This window comes from Coloeus monedula, assembly GCF_965178545.1.
Source record: "Coloeus monedula genome assembly, chromosome: Z".
NCBI classification, from domain to species: Eukaryota; Metazoa; Chordata; class Aves; order Passeriformes; family Corvidae; genus Coloeus; species Coloeus monedula.
Window position 1 is genome coordinate 84,950,170 of NC_138822.1, and position 9,162 is coordinate 84,959,331.

Sequence of the window (9,162 nt, forward strand, 5' to 3'; positions counted from 1 at the left end):
TCAGAAGTTCAGAGGAAGGTGGGGAGCGATCATGATGTGAAAGGGGAGATGGGAGGAACTGACAGCATGGAGCAGCAGAGATGCCAACTAATCCTGAGGCAGCAGGTAAGACGGGAGCACACACCCAGCAGCACCTGGATGCAGGACACACACAGCAGAAACTAAAGAGGAACAAACATGGCAAGAAGAGAGGAGCCCACTACTGATTTTTGATGTGGTCACTATTCTGAGGACTGTGGAAACAGTTCACGGAGGGCCTGAGATAGAACAACACAGTTGTTAAACACTGATAAAATACTCAAAGAACACTTTGAAAAGCTGGTTCTTGGCTGCATGGTCCTCATTTTCTAGTTCCTGACTTGACAACAGGGGTTTCACACTGCTTCAGATCAGTTTCAGATCAGAAAACCTTACATTAACCACTTCAGTCTAGAGGAAGCATCAGTTCACACTGCCGGGGCAGGTGGGGAGCAGTGCCCAGCTCCCAGCTCTGCCTCCTAAATTGGGAAATCCTGCTGATCCAACAGCGGTATGGATATGTGGGGAGGTAAAGGAGATCAAAACAGTATTAAGCACAGGTTTAAGTATACCTGACCTAGTTTATTTACTCAAAGGACAAACTCCACAGTGCTTCAGTCCCTCAGGTTTTGTGTCTACTCTTGCCTCAGGGCAAGCACCAGATAATCTGGAATAAATTAAACCTTGTAAAAACTCCATTTACTGAATTTGTTTCAAGGCAGTAAATAACCAAAGTCAATCTTACACTAAATTCTTCTCTGGAGAGTCACTGCACATGACATCACTGCAAGAATCTGGGGTGATTTCCTGCAAATCAGATCACTCAAAGTGCCCTGAAAGTTAAAAAATCCATATAGAACAAGGGACATGTATAGCAAAAGGATTAAAATGCACAAGCCTCACCATTACACACCTGCTGGCCACCACAGCCTGTGCACAGCTCACACCCTGCATGTTCCTGTCCTTGGCACCATATTCTGCACAACCTCACACGCTCTGGCAGTGCCAAGCTTAACAGCTGCTCAAACCTGGCCATGCACTGTTCTTTCAGAACACAACATCAGTATTTTAAGCAAGAATCATAAAGCAAACTCAAACAGTACAAAAAGTAACTCAGAGAGATCCTTCTGAATTGCTTCAGGTCTCAAGGTAAAATAGGACAAAAAAGCTACAGCAAGATGTTTCACTGATTTAACTTGGCATTAAAAAAAGTACTTAAGTGCAAAGCCTGATCCTTAGACATATAAGATTTATTTCTTTATTACATGTTACTGGAGAAGCACCCAGCATTGCAAAACAAAACCTGCTTATGGGAGGGCTGAATACAAACTCCCAAAACTGCGCTAGAAAGCCACGTCCAACATCAACCTCTGCGGTGGGGTTCCCACAAGGACCTTCTGGCAGATGCATGATCACCCCAATTACATTTTTCTTAAGAGAGATCAGTAATTATTCTGCCATCTTCAGCTGTCCCACACTGCTCACCTGACCAGTAACAGAGAGCCAGAGCCAAAATGGGAACACAGACAAAGCCCTGTAGGGAGCAACAACCGAGCAGACGCTCTCAGGGCGGCAACCCCAGCACCCAAAGGAGAAATCAGAGCCCACAGAGCACTTGGATGGCTCCACCGGAGCAGAGGCCTGTATTCAAGGGGCTTGAGTCCATACCCCAGCTTATACCCTGAGAGGTTTCAGAATGATTCTTCATCCATGGGCACAGGTTTAAGGGACGGCTCTAGCAGCACTTGAAACCTGAAGTTTGGAATTGCAAAGACAGTCCAGGATCCACTCTTGGGTCATGATCCACCCTCCAGCCTGATAATGACCCAACTGGTACCAGTTAATGTTCCTACAGTTATTTTTAACTCCCCCAAAACACGGTCGGAAGCCAAGGCCTTCAACAGCAGGGTATTGTGTTTCTGCTGTCCCTCAGGGATCCCAGCCAAAGGCTTTTGCAGAGTATTGGCCTTCACTAAAAATGTATTCAGGAACTCATCTCCCTGGAACCAGAGCTGCTGCAGAGAAACAGGCAAATCATAAACTGGATTTGCTTCCAATAGGTGAGATTGGATCACTGATTACTCAAAGCAGACACGAAATGTTACAGGTAACAAGTGCTTGGACAGGCAGATAGAAGGGCTTCTGAACAACTCAAACCTTCCAGCTAATCTTTATGACATTTTGAGAGGAAAAGAAAACAGCAATTAGAATAGCATGAATCAGCACAAATGGGCCAAGGAAACAACCTTCGCTCCAAACACTACTGAGCTTCAGGTAGATTGCCATGCCAATTACACGCTTAAAGCTGATGAGTTTGTAGAGCTATTTCACACACAACAGCTCCAGTCATGTCCCTGAATGACTACTTTACAGTAATTGGACACCCAAAAATTATATCTTGAAGGGGATGATTTCCCTCAGTCATTTGTTCTGAAACACACTGGCTGTCACATGCACCCCAAGAAAGGTAAAGCCCAGCTCCTGGAATACCCCGGAGAAAGGCGAGCTCAGGAGTTCAGGTACGTACTTTGAGCCAGCGGAGCCTCGAGAGCGTAAGGTAATCAAACCCAGCTCCTGACCCTACACACCTTCCCTGCACTGTGACCCTGGAAACAGTTCCCACTGGAACCTGCCAACACGTGCCTAGCATGAGGTGACTCAGAATCACCCCCAAAAGGTTAAAATTGGAGTGATTCCAGTATGGCTGCAGATAAAATGCTCGAGGGCAAGTCATGCACTCACACAACCCAGGACACCACAACATGTCATACCTGAGATCTCCACACAACAGAACCACCAAAGATTCCAGCTCTCCCTGCAACGTGAGAAATCCTTGGGGATCCTGTTCTGCAAGTGACAGGTCCCAGGTGAGTCAGCCTGGCTGCACCATCGAGTGCTTCGATGCACCCAGCCCCTCATTTTACACACACCATTTTTCAATACAAAGTGTCTCTATTTGACTGACAATACTACCTTAACACAGGCACCCACAACTGCTCTGGAGGCCGTACAAACTCTGAGGATTAAGGACTAATTCCAGCTCCAAGAGACTTTTTAATTGCTATTGTGCACAGCCAACCTTGCAACACCCACAGATCTTTCCTTTGCAAGGAACCACCCCAGTCCCTCCTCCGATGCCATAATGATCCCAATTACCTGCACCATCAGGAGGCAAACACCATGGTAAAACCATAACACCCTGGCACTGCCAAGCTCTGAAAATCTTACTTTAAAAAGCTGCTCTTGCCAAACCTGGCTGCAGAGAGGTGACTGTTCCTGCCCTGAACACACTGCAGACCCGTTCAAGCAAGTGGAGACACCAAGGCCCTGAAACCCTCTGGAGAGAGGAGAGAGTACAGTTTTGTGCTGCTGACAAATGTTCAAGTCCCATCTTGGGGAAAAAAAAAAAAAAAAAAAAAAAAGCAGAGGCTATTGTTTACTCCCCAGTGTAGCTATTTATTAAAACTTGTATGAAAATAAGTATGAAGGACATTACAATATAATTAATTTATCCAGATGAGCCAACAGGATTTGACACAAGGAAGAGATTAACTAGACACCAAGAATTTAACAGAAAATCACCCCGAGAAAGAGAGATCCGCAATCTACAGGTCCAGCTGCCTGAGGCTACGCAAAAATGGTTGAAGACGGGCCATTGGAGAAACGAAATCATCATTTTCCCCGTTATCTGCCCTAGGATTTCTCATTAACAGATCTGCAGGGTTCCATCATTTAAAGTCCAAGGCAAGGTAAGCTATCTTTGCAGAAGATAAGAGGGTTGGTAACCTTTGCTCAAGCTGCAGGTTCCAGCACACTCTGAAGGGGTTTCAACCTGCCCCTTAGAGTGTGTTACCTTGCTCTCAAGTTCCATGTTATACAACAGCCTATCTTGAGGTTAGTAGAGGAAAAAATGAACTATTTTTGTGCACATTTAAACTGCATTGTTTGGAGTAGAAGATTTTTGGAACTTTATAGAGAGTTTTTTTCCTAGCTATCACCCTCACCATCAAAACCAGCAGATATTTTTAACTGGACAAAACAAAGGTTACTTCCTGCCACCAAGATTGAAGAATTCATGAATACACCTTTTCTGACAGCATCTACAATGGACACTGAAGCCATTTTCCTAAACTGACCTTTATCCAATGGAGTGTGTGACTGAAGCCCAGACTGCATCACAGATGCTGGCACAAGCCTCTCACAGAGAATCCCATGTTCAGCTTGAAATCAGGCTCCATCTGCAATGAAGCAATGTAGAAAATGTTTTTTTGGCTGACTTCCACCTTGTGTGCATGCAATAACAAAAAAATATTCTTTAGAAAAATCGTGAAATTAATTTGCCTTGCAAAATTTCTGAAGAAAAAGAGAGATTTCTGCTTGGCTCTCCAGACCTTCCCATGCTGCTCCCCTCCCTCCTCTCAGGGACAAAGTCACTTCAGCAAATGGTTCTTTCCTTGATTTGTTTCCTGTTTTCCTTACACTGCTTCTCCTCACTCCTTTTTTCTTTTATTGCTTTGTTCTACATCTCCCTGCACATCACTGTACCCAAGAGCACCCATGAACTTGCTGAAATTGTCCATTGTGAGGAAGAATCACTATGAAAAGCCAGTGTCCACCAAGGAGACAGTGGAGTCCTGCAACTTTATTCAAATAAAGGGAGAGTCCTCTGGGGCACACCCCTGTGGGGTTTCTCTCTCTCGGTTTTGGAGGGTGCAGCCTCCTTTTATCCCAGACTCCCGGCTGCATATTGCCCTCTTCCTTTCCCCGTCGGCTGAGGTACCAGGAAGGTACAGCCTTTCCGAACCATCTACCACATATTACCCCTTGAACGTGTCATTTTACCCCAAAGTTCAGAAGTTCAGCCTATCTGGCTTCTGCAATAGACTTTGTGTGGGCCCATTTGTCCTATTACCCTAAGGTTCAGAAGTCAAACTGTCCAGGCTCTGTGACAAACTTGTGGCTTGAAGTTGGTGGAAACATTTCAAATACATTAACACCCATACCCTGTTTGTAAAGGCATTAGAGCACGTCTTTCCTATCACCATCAACTGTCAAATTGTCAAATGAAAAACATATTTCAAGTGTATATCAGACCACGCGGGGAAAACCCAGCACACGTTCCAGAGGGATTCTGTAAACTTGCCAAAAAGCAGTGGTATCACAGAGCTCGGCACCTGCTGAGCAGGGCTCAGAATCGGTCTTGAATGAGAATCATGCCCTTCACCCCGACAAGCACAGAAACAGAGAGGTTAAGTGATTTGCCCAAGGCCATTGGGTAAGTCACTGACAGAGCCAGGGTTGGGTTTCAGAAGCTCCTGGCCAACGTCCTGCATTCAATTACAGCTGCACAAAGCATCTCATTTAACAGAGCCTGACAAAGCCCACGCCGAGGAAGAGCATCAAAACCCCTCAGATCTGAAACGACACCAACCGACCCCCTTGCCACGTTTAAGAGCAGGCAAGGCTTCATGCTCAGGCTGCTGTCATTACTCGGCCCTCAAACAACAGCCACACCGACAACAGAGCAGGGAAATAAATTGCAGCTCATTTTAAAATAGCTTCAGTGCAAGTGGTTTTTGGAATTCACCATTCCAAACTCCAAAGCAAAGGTCCAGAACATTCACGCTGTCTTATATGGCAGAATTAAGTGAGAACAGTTTAGAAGTTACCGAAAATAATCTCTATGATACCTACAAGTTAACACAGAGACAAACACAGGCCTGGGACAGTTACGAAAGCAACCACACTCTAAGATGAGCACCAGTGCAGAAGTTGGCAAGGAAAACTTCAAAATGGCCAAATACTACTCGACTTCTAAACCAGGCTTTGAGGAGAAAGACAAACCAAAACCCACACCCAAACAGAAATCTGTGAGCAAGCCTGAACCAGCACAGACACTTACGGGGAGTTAAATCCAGGGACTCCAGCAGCAGCCACACAGATGGGGACTGCTCAAGGGCCAGGTGGCCACCCCAAGTCCCAGCGGCCCTGGTTCTCCACAGCCATGAGCCCAGACACCCCTCAACCCGGAGACCAAACGCCCCGCACTGTTACTCATTACCAGCACCATCCCCTGCCAGAGCTCCCTGTGCAGTTTGGCCTCTTCGGTTTCAAACCGCTGCTGCTGACACCCGAGCCAGCGGTGAAATGCTCCATTAGCTGCTCCATTTAGCACAGCTCCATCCCGACTCCAAGGAAGGGATGCTATTTAAACTATAGGCACAAAGCACGAAAGCACGAGGTAACAGGATCAAGATACCGATTTTTATGTTTTGTTTTTGTTTTCCAAGAAAGCCACTGACCTCACAAGTAACTTTTTCATTATTTCCTGTTCAGAATTAGTGTTCCTTAATGCAGAAACCTATTGCTGCTTTGATGGCTGTATAAATACAGACTGATGAGTAATCACCCGGCAGCCCTGAAGGCTGTTTTCAGCATTTATAGATATGGGGGGGAAAGCCGGGAGCAGGGCAACCAGCCCAAGGCCACGAGAGCGCGTCAGTGCCCGGGGGGCTCGGGGAGACCGGAGGCAGCCGAGCTGCGCTGGCTCCCCGTGCCTTACCTCAACTCCCAGCGAACTCCTGCGCTTTCCTATAAACTTCCAGAATGGAGAGACTCTGCGCTGAGTTCGACGATCACCGGCCGCACATCCCGCGGGTGGGAGCGAGGGGGACGCTGATTCCCGCGGGGTTCGGGTCGGCGCTGCCGGACGCGCTGTCCCGCCGGGCTTTAAACCTCCCAAAACAACGCGTCGGGGTCCCCGCTCCGAGCAGGGGGGGACTGGGAAGGAGAGAGAACGGAGGGGAAGGCGTTCCGGGTGCGCCCGGGGTCAGCTCCGGTCCGTCCTGTGCGGCGGGGCGGGCCGGCACACAGCCCTGCCCGACCCCCGGCCCGCTCCGGGCGCGGCACCTGCGGAGGTGGCGCTGGGCGAACCTGGTGGTGATGGATGCACCGCGCCACCGGCCCGCGGCTGTGGGCGGCACCGGCCCCGGACCCCGCAGCCCCGAAACCCCGCAGCCCGCAGCCCCCGCCCCGCAGCCGCCGCTGGGCGGGAGCCCCCCGGCCCCACCTGTGCCCGCGGGTCCGCGCTCGCTCGGTCAGCGCCTCCCGAGCCTCGCCGGCCCCGCGCCCGCCCCGGCTCCCTGGGAGCCGCCGCCAGACCGGCCGGACGGGTTTCCCCGCTTCTCCGGGCGGGGAGCAGGGAGGGGCCGCCTGGATCGGCCCTGCGCCCGGCCCCGCGCCCGGCCCCGGCCCAGCGCGGCCGCTCTCGCCTCCGCCGCCGCCTCCCTGCTCGGGCTCGGGGCCGGCGGGACCCTCCGGCGGCTGTTGGCACCGTGCGGGGCCGGGGGTTCTGGCACCCGCGGGAGGTGCCGAGGTGAGGGTCCTGGGTGCTCCGGAGGTCCCTGCTGCAGCGCCAGCCCGGGGGAAGGATGCGGCGAAGCTCTGGTGATAGCTGGGACCTCCCTCCTGGCGTTGTTCTAAGTGTCAGGATTGCTTTCTCCCTTCTTATTCACTGGACTGTACAGCATTACAGAGAGCTTTGGAAGGGCTACAGGATTTTAACCATTTGGCCTTTTAAAAGCTGTTGAATGGAACGGACTCCTGGTTCCCAAATCCTTTTGAGGAAGGACTGGAGACTTGAGAGATGCTCAGGAGTGATATTGTTAAGTGATGGTTTTGCTCATTAATTAACAGATAAATAATTAAGAGATAAAGTGGTCATATATAGGGATGGCAGTAGTGCTGTTCTGCCATATGCACATTTGTTCACAAATAATGCAATTTAGGGCAAGGGCAAGTGAAACACAGATACGGTTACTGATCTGATTAAATATAAAAAAATGGAAAATACTCCCTGTCTCTTAAAGTGATGATGGGCTGCTGCTCTGTACTAAAAGTGATCTTTGTTTTGGACTGGCAGGTATTGGAGAGATCACCTGGTTTCTTTTTCAGCAGCAACAATACTCAATTTTCCTGTGCCAGAAAAGTCTTGTTCAAACAGACTTGGTTTTCCTAGACCAAAAATGTGATGCTGAGTTCCAGAGCTGTGTCTTTCAGCACTCTTCTGTTTTACTGGCTGCCTCAAATTCCTCACACCAGAATAAAACCAAAGTTAATTAAAATCAGGAACATTTTGGGTTAACAAAGCAGCAGAGGTTACTTGTGCCTTTGACAATTCCCATTTTGTGCAGGATGTTAATTCCTATTCAGGGTGGAACATTTGGCTTTGACTTCGGTATTCACAAGGCTGCTGCATGCAAAGCCTGGTTTGTGGGACGCACTGTCAGGAAGGAGTTTACTGGAGATAAAAGGGCCCCTTAACAGTGATTAATGGCCCAGCCCAAATATTAGTTTTACACTTACGTAGTACAGGTCCATGTCTGAGGGAAACAGCAGCTGTTCCATACGTTGGGGCCATGAGGAGGAGCATCCGCTGTTGCCCCTCTCAGACCCCGATCTTGGTCAGTCCCAGCAGGTATTTCCAGTTCTGCTTCAGGACTTTTTTTCTCTGTCCTCTCCTTTATTCCTCAGTCTCATCTTTCACTCAGGACCCTTCGCCCCAAAATAGCAACATGTCCTAGTCAAAAATACAATCCTTTCTGTTGCACTGCTCCTTCTCTTCCTCTTTTTCCTTTTTTCCTCCCCCATTTAAATAAAAAACTTTCAGACAAAATTGATAGATTAGAGGTCTTCCTAGGCTAAAGCCCTGTTTCAGTATCAAGAAGGCTGAGCCCAGATCTTTTGGAACTTTCAATTTCCTAACATCGAGATCTAAGAAGGAACCAACAAATCAATAGCAGCCACAGCTCCAGAGATAACCCTCAGGGCAGAGGGATACCTGTGCCTTTGTACCTCTTCACACAGTGATGTGATTTCAGATGGAATATTGTTCACTAAATCAACAAAAGAAGTGGTTTCACCTTGTGCCAGAACCTTAGAATTTCTTCTAAGAGCAGATTAGCAGGAGACTCGTGTTTGTGTACAGGTTTCTCCAGGGAGCTTTTCTCTGCCCAGGTACTTTCCTGCCTCATGTTTGGCACTTGCTGGAGAGAGCTCAGCTTTAAATCAGGCTCCTTTCCAAGTGAATCGTTAATTACCATAGCTGGGGTTAGTGCAGCTCAGCAGAGAATTCCACAACGATGG